The 14,782-nt window shown below is 32.5% G+C and overlaps 1 long non-coding RNA gene across 2 annotated transcripts in view; it reads left to right on the plus strand.

Moving 5' to 3' along the window:
- Nucleotides 1-658: 658 nt before the first annotated feature.
- Nucleotides 659-14,782, plus strand: part of LOC140608385 (uncharacterized) — a 117,512-nt gene continuing 103,388 nt past the window's right edge. Inside the window, exons 1-4 of one of the 2 annotated variants that reach the window (XR_012010400.1) lie at nt 659-754; nt 968-1,089; nt 13,391-13,549; nt 14,482-14,520. This is a non-coding gene — a long non-coding RNA (uncharacterized lncRNA). The remainder of the gene's footprint in view (nt 755-967; nt 1,090-13,390; nt 13,550-14,481; nt 14,521-14,782) is intronic. The other variant, XR_012010401.1, reaches the window with a different exon arrangement.

Here is a 14,782-nt window from a genome sequence, read left to right on the forward strand (position 1 = left end):
TATGATATAATTCTGACATAATAGACAAACTAAACTGTGCTATCAGATTGGTAAGTGATGAGTTAATTAAGCCTTTTTCAAACTTTATGTACTACCTAGATTAAATTTCTCTAAGCCTCAATTTCATTACGTATAATTTCTTTTTTGCAACCACTTCACATATTTGTGGCAAGGAGTAAATGGAATAAAATGAAATTACTTAGCCCTTTACTTAGCCTATTGCAGTTGTGTGCAAAGAAGCCAACTCCCTTCACTTATTATTTCCAACTAGTGTAGGAATGCATTGGAGTCATTTTTAAGCATTATCTAGAATTACCCATTAAGTTTGGAACATGGGCAAAGTACTGGGAGGCTACTGTGTTTGGGTTTTATGGATTGTGTATCATTTTTTTTTAAGATTTTTAATTTATTTATTCATGAGATACACAGAGCACAAAAGAAAGTGGCAGAGACTCAGACAGGGAGAAGCAGGCTCCACGCAGGGAGCCAGACGTGGGACTTGATCCCCAGGTTCCTAGGATCACAACCCGGGCTGAAGGCGGCGCTAAACCACTGAACCCCCCCGGGCTGCCTGTGTATCAGTTTTTTAATGTCATAATAATTTTGCGTAACAAAGTATGTCGACACTCAGTGGCTCAAAACAAACATTTATTTGGCACACAAGATAGCAGTTCAATAATTTATGCTGGACTATCTTTTGGTCTTGCAAGGGCTCATTTACATGACTGGGGATGCACTGGTTACAAGTTGGAAGGTGAAGCATCTGGCAGTCAGCTTTCTTTTTTTTTTTTTTTTGGTGTTCAATTTACTAACATACAGAATAACCCCCAGTGCCCGTCACCCATTCACTCCCACCCCCCGCCCTCCTCCCCTTCTACCACCCCTAGTTCGTTTCCCAGAGTTAGCAGTCTTTACGTTCTGTCTCCCTTTCTGATATTTCCCACACGTTTCTTCTCCCATTCTATAGGATAGAGTTACTTGGTTCTGCACTCACATCCTTCCAGCAGACGAAATAGGCAAGTTCTTATGAAAATAGCAAGAATCCAATATGATGAGACTACTTTAGTGGCTGCTGCTCCTTTGATCAAAGTAAGTCACATGTCGAAGCCCTGAGTCAGTGTTGAGGTGGGCCAGAGCGCTGGTGGAAGGCTTGGATACGGGTTGGTGTGAACCATTGTGGCCATTGATGGCTATTTGTGTATTTGTGTAGCAAAAGTGGGATTTAACTATAAAGTTTTACCTCTAGAACCTTTAATAATTCAAATATATTTAATATATAGGCTATGTATAGATAAGTAAATCATAAAGTAGTTTTAAAATGTAGAAAGGAATAATCACTTCACCTTGAAATCAACAAGAAAGTGTTAAATAGGATTTATAGCTTGACATGGAAGATGGGAGCCGGGAGGAAGTTCATTGGAGGAAAAGGATAAATAAGCAAAAGCATAAAATAAGAATGAATGTGGTATCTGGGGGAGATGAGAGGAAGCCAGGCTAAAGCAGGTTTGTGTAGGTGTATGTTAAAATATGGCTTCAGACTGCTTTGGACTATGGTACCTAAATGCCTTATATGAGATCACAATTTATTGCCCTTCCTTTCAAGATAACTATAAATACATAGGACATACTTCAGATACCTAAGCATTGAGGTTGAGATGTTTATGGAAGGTAAGAAAATAAAAACAGTATTTGGGAATGGACCTATAATCGAATTATTTACAACACGTGAATAAATGCTTCAGATAATTAAAAAGGAAATAGCATCATAAAGCTAATGTTATAAAATCTCAAATAAAGTGTATTGAAATGTTGGAATATACCTAGATGCTATTTTTTTCAGAGAATATTAAAGAGTATATCATAATTTATAATATCAAAATCAGGGTAAATCAAATCGAGATTAATTTCTGAGTTAGGTACTCAATATAAAGATGCATTAAGGACACATGATGTCTGAACTGTTTACCTTGACTATTTTGTTTTATTTTTTACTACGGGCACACTACTAACAAAGAAGGTGTTCAAACATTTTCTTACTTTATTTCAGTGCATGCTTTAGAATAGTTTTATACATTTTTTGGAAATTCAATGAAGTTGGTGAACTTTTCAGTTAAGAGATACATTCTTGTCACTCAGCTAGGTAATTTTTGCCTTATGAAGACAAAGAGAGGGGGACAGAAATATATCAAAATGTATTATGTAAAAAAATGTATTATGTAAATTTGTTTCCAAAGTCATTCATATTGCTCAATGTAGCTCACAAACACACAGTTTAAACAGGTTACGTTTAAGTGCACTCTGATATAATTAGAGGCTAGCTGAAGGCTCAGGGTATAACTTGAGCAAAATTATCAATTCCATTTTCTCAGATTAGTAAACCCAAATATTACAATATTTCACTCTATAGTAATTTTCATTTGTTTTTTTGTTAATTAATTCCCTCTGTAATAAACAGATTAGTTTCTCTCATGACATGCATTCATATAAAAGTCACTGCATTCAAATAAAAGATTGCTACCTATATGGTGATCACATTTTTATTAAGTCAGTGCTCCAGGGCAAAGGAAGCAGTTTGAAGTTTTGAGGAATCAAGCTCAAAACTGCAAACAATAAAATTCAATATATAAGTACCACATCATTTATGACAGGTGAATTATTAAGATGAACTTCATTCTGAGATATAAAATTATTTTTCTTACATCAATTTATTAGATCTACTTGAAATAAGACATGAATATTCTTGTGCGCATTTAGAGCACTCCAAATATGTTCTTATATAGCAAGAGACACTAGAGAGAGATGCAATGTTACAATCAGGGATGACACTTAAGGGTAGTAAATTAATTCCATCAAACCCCAAGTATTTATTCTTGAGTTACTTCATATACATTGACCTGGACTATACAGTCTCCTAGGTTTGCTTTCATATGTGGCTCAAAGTACAATTTGCTTTAGCTAACAGTATCATTATAAAGTAAATCAAGTCTTTTGAAGTGTGTTTTTTCCCTTTAGTTCTGTTTGTTTTAAACTAATTGGTCTCTATTTTAAATAATTTATGGAAAAAAAAAATAAATAATTTATGGAAATAGTTCTCAAATATTGGTCTGAGAACTCCTTTACACTATTAAAATTTATCAAGACCCTGAAGAACTATTATTTATGTGGTTTATATCTATTAATATTTATCATGGAAGAAATTAAAAATGAAATTTATAATATATGTATTTATTATTTTGAAACACCAATATAAATCCTCCATACATTAACATAAGTAATATACACTGATAAAAATAATTTTCTCAGAAGAGTTAGTAAGAAAAGTTCCATTGTTTGGCAAATCCCTTTAAAATCTGACTTCACATAAGACAACTGGATTTTACACCTCTTCCTTTCAACTTATTGAAATCTGGTTGGTTGGTTGGGTGCTTGGTTGGTTGAAGGATATGACAATAATCCAACCTCACAAGATCTATATTTGGAGAAGGGAGACTTAATTTAATTGTCTTTTCAGATAATTGTGGCTATTCTTACTTGCTACTATACCAAATTTAATAAATGGTAATTTATGTGGAATATGAATCATCTTAATAATCTTTATGTACTTTGAAGTTATGGGTCTATTTTATGTTTTGAACACATTTTTTCCCAAGCATGATTTGTTAACTGCACTTTGTTATTTTGGAAAAAAAATTGGTTTATGGAGTTATGCAGATCTCCTAAATGTTGAAATATCTCATAATATAATAAAAAATACTATTCATTATTTGCAGCTGCAATATCATAATTCTTCTGAATCTGTTAAGCTCAGGAGGGCAGATATAGGTTTTTGAAACTTGTATTTTCACTTGAAAATTTGACTTTCATCATCTGCAATTAATACTATTATTTGTTTTTTATGACTAACAGACTTTTTTTGTTTATTGTCAAGAAACTGTCTACCAAATGCCCAAGTCTGAATATCCATAGGTTCCTTCTCAGTTCCTCTTTCAATTAAGGATGATGTTTTTGATAAAAATGGCTAATTCAGCCCATAACTGAGAGAAACAGGTGCTTTTCCTCAAAACAGTCATACTTTGGTATGCAGCCAAAGTGTTTTCAGCACAGTTCTCATTTTGTTAAACAGAATATTAAAAAGATGTAATTAAAAGTATAAATTAAAAAAAATATTTTATTTATTTAACAGAGAGAGAGAGCACACAAATAGGGGAACAGCAGAGGGAAAAGCAGACTCCCCACTGAGCAGGGAGCCTAATGTGGGGGCTCGATCCCAGGAGCCTGAGCCAAAGGCAGATGCTTAACCGACTGAGCTACCTAAGCACCCCAAAGGTATAATTTAATGAGATTAAGAACACTTACTAGTTTACCAACACATTCTTAGGTGAAACTGGATTTATTTTTTCCTACAAGTTCATGGTGATGAAGAAAATAATAACTACTATCAGAATCTGATGTCATTGCCTTGATTTATACTGTGGGAAAAACAATTTAAGCCATCACTGTTTTGGCACCATCTGCTCAAATATCAGCATAGTGAAAAGGAAAACAACATCATAGAATAATTATTATGAAAGTATTTTTTATTTCAAGGACTTCCTGAAAGGAAGTCAATTCCAATGCCCCCCCACCGCCACCCCAGGAGTAGCAGGAGGTCCACAGACCACACTTTTGAGAAATTTTGATCTATTAATTTAAAATCATTTACTGTGAGCACAGATTCATTTATTAAATCAGTACTATTCAAATTAAAATTATTTCACATTAATGTTTTCAAATATGAAATATGTTGGTATTTTTCATCATAATTTTAAAAAATCGAAATGATAAATGTTGAATAAATGTACATTATGAACTATAGATGCTAAAAATAGCACAACCAAACATATATAACAAAATGTTCATAATATTTGCAACTCTGAATATTCACTAATTATCATAAAAGCTTAAAAAAAGAGGAAAAATAATTTCTAATTTCCTATTACTGCAAGTGTGTTTTCATAAATTTGGAAAATCTCTCTGGGTCTCTGTATTTTACTTCTATTTTATAACAATATGCTACAATAGAAAAAAGTATATATTTAGATTACATATACCACGTATATATTAGGTGTGTGTGTGTGTGTGTGTGTATTTATTTATTTATTTATTTATTTATTTATTTATTTCCCAGTCCTACCCTAGAAGAATTTAATTCCAGGGAAATCAGATTTTTTTTTAAAGATTTTATTTATTTATTCATGATAGTCACACACACACACAGAGAGAGAGAGAGAGAGAGAGGCAGAGACACAGGCAGAGGGAGAAGCAGGCTCCTTGCAGGGAGCCCGACGTGGGATTCGATCCCGGGTCTCCAGGATCACACCCTGGGCCAAAGGCAGGTGCCAAACCGCTGTGCCACCCAGGGATCCCGGAAATCAGATTTTTTTTTAAGTCTATATTAAAACTTCAAAATAACAGTACTTCAATTGACTTTTCTTCCCTCAGATTATCCCTTTTAAGCTCTAGGAATTTTTTTTTAATGTGCAAAATTAGTGGAAGTTTATGTTTCTTAGGTAGCTCTTTTTACTTATGATGTCAAAACTTTTGATATACCTATTTTATCTCTCAAGATCAGAGTCAGATGATGTTTTCCTTTGGAATCTTATCTATCTCATGTCATTTTATGGCTTTTAAAAAAATATTTTATTTCTTTATTCATGAGAGACACAGAGAACGGTAGAGACATAGGCAGAGGGAGAAGCAGGCTCCTGCAAGGAGCCTGATGAGGAACAATTCCCAGACCCCAGAACCACGACCTGAGCCAAAGGCAGACACACTCAACCACTGAGCCACCCAGGCATCCCATGTTATGGCTTTTTAAATCAAAATATTTTACCTGTTATTGTTGATTAGTGTCTTCATTAATTCTACCAATGGCTGAAAAATTATTTATTGAGAATGTTCTGTGTGTCAGGCATGATCTAGGAAGAAGTCTTAGAGATCGAATGGCAAATAGTTCATCATGGTCTCTGTTCCCACAAAGTTTACAGTATAGTGTCAGAGATAGTCAAGTAATGGGTAACTCTTTAGGGTACATTTAAAATACTTTCAGGGGCACCAGGGTGGCTCAGTTGGTTAAGCATCTGCCTTCAGCTCAGACCATGATCCCAAGGTCCTGAGATCGAGCCCCAGGTTGGGCTCTATGCTCAGCAGGAAATCTGCTTCTCCCTCTCCCGCTGTCTGCTGCTCCACCTGCTTGTGCTCCTGTCTGTCAAATAAATAAAATCTTTAAAAAAGTAAAATACTTCCAAAAATTCTTTGATCTTCCTCGCTTTAAGAAGTGGAGCCAAATTCACCTCTGCCTTGAGTTTGTACTCCTCTGTACTCATGTTTCAAGAATAGAGTACTGTAGAAGTGATGGTGTGAGATTGGAGATTAGGTGGTAAAAGGTCGAGCAGCTTCATTCTTGCTCTCTCTCTGGGTTTGCTCACTCTATTGGAAGCTAAAAGTCCTGTCAAGAAAACACTCCAGCAACTCCATTAAGAAATCCACGTAGTCAGGACCTGAGGCTGTCTGCCAATGGCTATGTGAATCAACCATTTTGGAAGTTGATCATCTAGCCCCAGGCAAACTTTCACCAGATGACAGCTACATTTTCTCTAAGTCAGAAGTCAGCTAAACTATTCCCAAATTTCTGACCCATTGAATTTGAGAGAGAATATTTTTTTGTTGTGTTAAGCTACTAACGTTTGATTTTTTTGTTATACAGAAATAGATAACTAGTACACTGTTGTAGAGTGGATAAGTCTGGCTGGAGAGGTCAGCCTAGGATTCAATGAGAACTTGGAGATGCAGCATCTACACCAGTCTGATGATTTTGACTGTAAATAATGTCTAAGCTAGACTTGGTGAAGGAACAGAAGTTAAACAATATTACTGATTTATTTTTCCCTTTTATCTCAGTTCCTGTGTGGTCTAGTTGATCTTGTCCCTATTTAAAATTCTGATATATATTTCATCATGGATTTTTTCCACTAATATTGGTTGTTAAAAATATATCATTAGAATGTTATTTGTCTCAGGTTTTTTTGAACTCCCTTGAATTTTGCACCTGAGCAAGTGCCTCACTAGTCTCATTCTTGTCTCAGTCCCTCTGAGAGAAGAGTAACATTTCAGGCATTGGAAAGTGCATGTGCCAAAATTGGGAAACAATTTTATAGTATTTTCATGAAATATTTCAAAGGATGCCCTAAGTACTATCCACCTTCTTTTAGCTCTGTTATAATAGCTGGAATTATTGTGATGTAGTCAAAAGAAAAAACTATATAAATCCTAGGTTTGCTATTCCTGAATTTATGATCTTCGACAAGTCACTTAAGCTCTTTGAGCCCCAGTTTTTTGAAAGGTGAGAACCATAATGCTCGTGTCACAGGTTGTTATCAAGTGAAGTAGGATAATGAACATGACACCACCTCGTTCATTATAGGTAGGTCAGCATTTAATTAACAATAGTTCACTTAGTGACTGTTGAGTTGACTCTTTGGGCTATTATAATTGAGAGCTGAGTATAATATCTTTGTGTTTGAAAACATTTTGGTTCTTCTGTTGCCAATTATTTTCCAAACCCTGGTCCATATATTTTTGCCTGTAGAGACAATGTGATAAAGCTCTCCTGTGACTTTTTCTATTTTAGTACCTTATATGGTGTTAAAAAACAAAACAAAACAAAATCTTGAATAATACCATGAAAGGTATAAAGGTAGCATTAATGTGTACTCCTTGCATGCCAAGTACAGTGTGTAGCATATTAAAGACACTTTGTTTCATTCACAAGAAAGATATTGTTATTACCCTATTTCATAGCTGTGAAAACTGAGGTCTTGAGAGTTTGATAGATGACCCAGGATTGTGCAGTGCAGCTAGTTCATGCCAGAACTTGGATTTCCATGCAGGTGTTCTGAGTGGAGAGACTCGACTCCACCATTTTAAGTTCACCGCTTCCCAACATTTACCTGTGCACCCACTTTTTCATTTGATTTAGAAAGCTCTTGATAGACTGATTTTATTTAGGAAGTGCTTGATTTTGTTTACTTTCTAAAGTCAATTCTTTCATCATCTCAGATTTTCCCCTGTGATTAATTCTATGTTAACTCACATTTTAAGAAGTCTTTTGGAAGTAACCTTATCAAAGGATTTAAAGTTTCTAAATATATGAAATTTAGTGGTTGTTCATTTAATTCACTTACCTCAAAGAAATTGATTGGATTTACAAGGTATGTTTACCGGTTTCAAGGAAGAATAAGTGCCTTTTAGGTACTTGTGAAAATAGACAATACAGGACAGCACACAGTCTGTTGAGTGATTTGTTCAGCTATTCTCTGTGGTGGTGGACTGATCTGTGATAAACTGGCTATTTGTAATAAAAATAAGTTGAGTAAAATTTTATTATAGTATCAAATAGAGTTTAGGTATCTTGTACTTTAAGATAACTCTCTTTGTATCATCTCTGCTTTCCTTTGGTCTACTTCTATTGTGAGGAATATAAATATATGTAGACATACAGAAATATATAAATACATGGATGTACATAAACATTTATGTACATACACATATAAATACAGATATTTACATATTTCTGTGGATGTACATAAACATTTATACATACACACATATATATACAGGTATTTACATATTTCTGTGGATATATCTTATCTTTATTCAAAAATTTTAAATTACAGTCTTATGTTTAAAATTTCTGCTTAAATTAACAAAAATGCATTAATTTTTCATTATGTATGATGTTAAAACCATACAGTGATTTATATATTGTACTGAAATACTGTCAAAGGAATATATCTTTGGTTTACAACATAGTGTAACTATTGACCTGGGCTATGTTCAGCTAGGATTGATGTGCTTCACATGTTGTTACCAGAATAATCACAAATATGTGAACATAAAGACATTTTAGAGAAATTGGCATCCTCTTAATGATCAAGAGGACTTGCTGTTATCACTGTTACAAATATTTGCAGGGGGACTTTCCTAAATAAAATTAACATTTACTCTTACATTTTTTAGAAATTGTCTTTCCTTACACTTCGATTTAAGTTATAGTGAATACATTTCAAACCCTTCAAAGGTATCCATAGTAACCATGTTTTCTTTTTCTTTATTTTTTAAAAATTTTCATTTGATATCTGCAAGCAATTTTATTAATCAGGCAGTTTCAAAGTTTCCTATGTTCCTATAAAAATTTAACTTTGTTATGTCTGTAACTAACTTTCTTAACAGACCTTATCAATTTTTGTTGCAATACATTGCATTTTCCCTAGAGCAGTAATGCGCTTTAGTGGAGTAGTAGCTAGTACTGTACTATGGAGAATGAAGAAAACTGATTAATTGCTTTTAGAATAGTAAATGAAGCCTTTTAATTTAATGAATATTTCAACAGAATCCATTCACTTTGTCTCTCTAAAGGCAAAATCCCATAGGGAGAATTTCTTTGGGGTGACCTAGAGAGCAAATTGGAACCTCTAGTGAGGTTGGCATACAATAATAAGTTTTCACAAGCACTTAGATTTTCTGAATATCTCTAATATATTACCCCTAACCTAAAATGCATTCAGTTTCAAGAGTTTAGATTTACAAATTATCCTTGACTATTGTGAGTTGTGAGGCCAGGGCATGGGTTCTCTCTATCTGAGATCTGTCTATTCTAAGTAAACCACTGAAGTTGAATCTCTTAAAAGGCTGGAGAGTATAATAGATAGGTTGGTAGACTCAGAACATGTCTATGTGTGGTAAAGGGAATGAACTGCATCTTAAATCCTGTGAGCATGACACAATACAACTCATTTATATGACATAGCCATTTGGATCTTTGAACTAGCTTGATCTTATAATCATAGTCTAAGATTATAAGCCAAAAATCAAGGCAATTTCTTTCTACTTGCTTAACCATTACATGTTTCTTTTACTTCCTCTGTTGGACCTCACCTCATTTTTCTATTCATTTGAAAATGTAGTAACCACATCAATTATTAAGTAGCTTTCTCTCAACATTCTTTTTCTGTGATGGAAAATTGCAGAATAATTGTTGATAATTTTTTATTTAATTTGAATAAACTATTATCATGTCTTCATTAATGTATATACATAAATATGTATTCAGGAAAATTTAAGACATTAAAATATTACCCTCAGAAGTAGGGTCAGTATTTATTAAAAGCAGATGCACAGTTTGATCTTTATGATGCTCTTGGCAATTTAATTTTGCTGATTTTTACAGAAATTTCAGACACATACTTCATGACTGTTTAATGCAAATGTACCAAGAATAACATAAGACAATTTAAATATACGATAATGTATGCTATCATTGTACCACTCAATAAAAAGCCATTTTATATCCATAGCATGTTAAAATATATTGCAATTTCTTTATTTGCATCTATTTATTTTATTCTTTATGTACTTATGATTATGTCTCTCCTTTGGCTGTCTGGTTTGAATTTAACTGGTACTTTTATTCTTCAGTCCAATAAGATGTTCTAAATATATTCAGTAAATTCAAACTAATAGAGATTTATAAAATGTTGTGAGGTACAAAAATTTAGAGGTCTAGCCAACAGGGCATAAATTTGAATGATACAATAAAGTAGAAAAAGAAATTACAAAAGCTGTCTTCAGATGTCTTGTTTTTACATCAAGTCAATCCACAAAGATGTGAAAACTAGAAAGACATCAGAAACATCTGATTAGTTATTTGATTCCTTATATATAAGCATCAACAAAATTGGAAAATAATAAACTTTATTCTTACTTTTTAGATATTCAAAAATTAGGAATTCAGGTAAATATTTGTTTGATGATAAACATAGTATTTTTCAAAAAGTTTTGACCTAGTACTTATATTTAGAAATAACCTTATAATGCATCTCAGAATAGTGCATAAATAGATAAAACTGGATTTCCTGTTTAAACCTGAAGTGGAGTATCAGAGCCTGTCTGCTTCTGTTCCCTTTCTCTTCACTCTTTTTCCTCAACAATCTTTGGGAGGTTTCTGAGGTCATTAGATCAGTTGAGAATACCTGAGAAAATTTTTGAATAGAATCAGAAAAATTGAAAATATCTAGTTAATTGTGTTCCCCACATCAAGTTTATTTTCACAATAAGATCGCGTTAGGAAATTTTTATTCACCACTGAGCTGTTTTACGTTTGATTTCATCCTAAAAATCTCTGTATATTCTTTCCAGTCACTTTCAAACACTCATTTTACAACAGTCATTATTATCCATGAACTGTTTGAAGTTGGACAACTCATATTTTCTCTTTGGGAGGTAATTTGAACAGCTTGGAATAGAAGATTTATGGAAGACATGAATATACGAAGATCCTGAAGAAGACTAATGCACCACATTTATGTAGTCTGAAGTTTATAGCTGCCCTCATTAAACAGCTGGCCAGAACTAAGCTGCAAGAGTTTTTGTTACTGCTGTGAAAATGTGTTTGACCCCTTATGGTCGCTCCCAAAACTGGTTAGGAAGCATCATTCTATGTCACTGTTTTTCATATTTAATAATGCACAGGACTCATTTAAAAATGAACAGCTTCAGCAGAGTTGAATATCTTAGGGCTGCTATAACAAAATATCGCAAAGTAGGTAGTTTATAAACAACGGGGCCTTTTCTGTCATTTCTTCATTTAGTATAATTACAAGTATATTAATTTTGTTGATATTTTCAAATAAACACCTTTAAGTTTTATTGATTTTATTTCTTACCTTTTCTATTTAATTGATATTCACTCTATGTTTTCTTTCCCCATACTTATTTTGATCTTAAAGTGTTCTTCTTTTTCTATACTCCTGAGGTGTAAGCGTAGAGTTTTGGTTTTGGACTACTTTTCCTTTCTAATAAGAGCATTTAAAATTGTGACGTACCCCCTAATAATTGCTTCAGTTTTATACCACAAATTTGGATATGTTCAGAGTTTTTATTATCATTCAAGATATTGTCTAATTTTCCTTTTTATTTTTTATTTGACTCATGAGTTTTTTGGAAATATCTTGTTTAATTTCCAAATATTTAGAACTCTTTTCAAATTCCTAATTTCAAACTTAATCCTGTTTGGAAAAAAAAAAAGAAAAAGAAAGAAGGAAAGAAAAAAAAAATCCTGTTTGGCTCAGGGAACATACTCCATATGATTTTGATCCTTTTAAATTGAATAAAGCTTTTTTATGGACTAAAATATGATCTATATTGGTTAATATCTCATTTCACCTCAAAAGAGTGTATATCATCCAATTCATGTGGCAATTAGTTGAAGATGGTTTATATATTACTACAGATATTTTTTTTGGTCTAGTTTTTTTTAACAGTTACTGAACCAAGTGCATTAAAATTTCTGATTATAATTATGTTTATGTTCTTTTAGTTTTGTTGGTGTTTATTTTGTGTATTTTAAAGCTCAGTTACGATGTATATCTATGTTTAGAATTATTATATCTTTAGGAAATATATTAATTTATCATGATGAAGTGTTCTGCATTATTGTCTCTAGTAATATTCCTTGTATTTAAGTTTTATTTTTCTGATATCAATTTACTCCAATTTTTGTTAGGCTTTCGTTTTTTTAAGGTATGTTTTTCATTTTTACATTCAACTCACTTAAGTTCATATATTTGAACTGTTTATTCTGTAGACAGCATAGATTGTCCTTGTTTGTTTGTTGTCATGGTGGTTGTGTTACTTATGGACTAAAATATGATTTATGTTGGTTAATATCCCATATCACCTATAAAGAGTGTATATTTTTCAATTTTGGTGGCAATTATTTGAAGATGGTTTGCACATTACTACAGATTATTTTTGGTCTAGTTTTTTTTGTTTTTTTAATCTAATTGTGGTTGTCTTTACCTCATCTCAGCCTTTTGATTTTAATCTGAGCATTTTGACTGGAATGTCTGGTGAACTTACATTTAATGTAATCATAATATGATTGTATTTATTTTAAACTCTGATATTTTGGTACTTGTTTTCCCTTTTGCCTTCAGTTCATTTGCTTTTTTGTTTTTGTTTTTGCTTTTGATTTTGTTATTGCTTCTCTGACTCTTCTTTCTTAACTTATATTGTGTTAGTCAAAAACTGTAATATTCTTTTTTAATTCCTTGCTGACATTCTACCTGAATCTATTATATTAGTTTTTATGATTGTTTGGGGAATTAAAATATACTTCTTTAACTTATTGCAATCTTTTTACAGTTATTATTGAATTATTTTTGATAAGATATTTGAAGTGTACTTGTAATGACTTTATTTCCTTTTATACCTTTAGTCTATTGATAATGTTTTCATATGCATTATATCCATGGGTGGTGATGATATAATGCTACAATTTTGTTTTTAACAGGTCACAGTTCCAGGGGGAAAAAGATGAAAGTGTGTGTGTGTGTGTATTTTCCCACATACTTACCAGTTCCAGCATTTCAGTACTTTTCATTCATATGCATCTTGCCATCTAGGGTGATTTTCTACAACTTGAAGAACTTCAGCAATTCCTATAGTGCAGGTCTGCTGGTGATTAATTTCTTTAAGTTTTGGTTTATATGAACATGTCTTTGTATAATTTCATTAAAAAATAAATTTGCTGGATAAACAAATTTTGGTTGGCAGGTTATTTTTTTAATATGTAGGATATCATGTTGTGTTATAATTGTAATGAGAATCAGCCATTACTTATATTGTTTTCTCCTATAGTAAAGGGTTTTTTGTTGTTTCTGAAGTGTTTATTTCTAGCTGCTTTCAAGATGTTCTCTTTATAACTCCCCTTCAGCTATACTGAAGAGTGATTTTTTCCTGTTTTACTTTTACTTAGAGAAACTTTATGTCATTATTTTTTCAATTTTATTTCTGCCTCCTTTTCTGTCTCCTCTCACTCTGAGATTCAAATTTCACTTATTTTTTACTACCTGATATTTTCTTATGTGTCTCCAAGACTCATTTTTAGTTTTCTTAAATCTATTCCCTCTGTTTTCAAGATTGAATAATTTCTTTTGATATATCTTCAGAATACCAATTCTTTCTTCTGCCATTTTTAGTCTCTGTCAAAACAATCTGACAAGTATTTTATTTCAGTTATTGTATTGATCAGCTTTAGCATTTCCATTTTTTATAGTTTCTCTGTCTCTTTTAAAATCATCTGTCCTCTCTAGGCTTTTCCTTTGATTATTTGAATATACTTGTAAAACCTGTTTTGATAGTTTCATTTGCTATGTCCACCATCTGTGGGGACTGATTTGAATCAGTTTCTATAGGCTAATTTTTACTCTATTAGATCTTATTTCAATTTATTTGCATGACTATAAAATATTGGTTAAAAATGAACATTGTAGATAAGACGCAACAGTGACTCCAATTCTGTTATCCTTTTCAAAGGATTCTCAATTTTTGTTCAGTTCTGCTGCTTATTTTAACCTACTCCCTTTTTACTCTATCTTCCAGAGTATTCCTCTGCAGTAGCATAATTTGGTGGTCAGTCAAGTAAGTATTTGGGTATGATTTATACATAGACTTTGTGTTCACACTTTTTGATTCTATGAAATGCCTAATAAATTTCTAGCTATTTGCCTGTCTTGGTGTCTGTCTTCTCAGACCTCAAAGAGTTAAGTTTTAGCTTCCTGCTGCCCAAGCTGTGCAGAGATAGGAAATACACTCAGTTGAAAGCAGTAACAATGACAAACAAAAATCTCACCAAGTCACGCTTTGTCTCTGAAGAGTACATTCTTCTCTGATCTCTGCTATG

The sequence above is a fragment of the Canis lupus genome, chromosome 17 (genome assembly GCF_048164855.1).
Source record: "Canis lupus baileyi chromosome 17, mCanLup2.hap1, whole genome shotgun sequence".
NCBI lineage: Eukaryota > Metazoa > Chordata > Mammalia > Carnivora > Canidae > Canis > Canis lupus.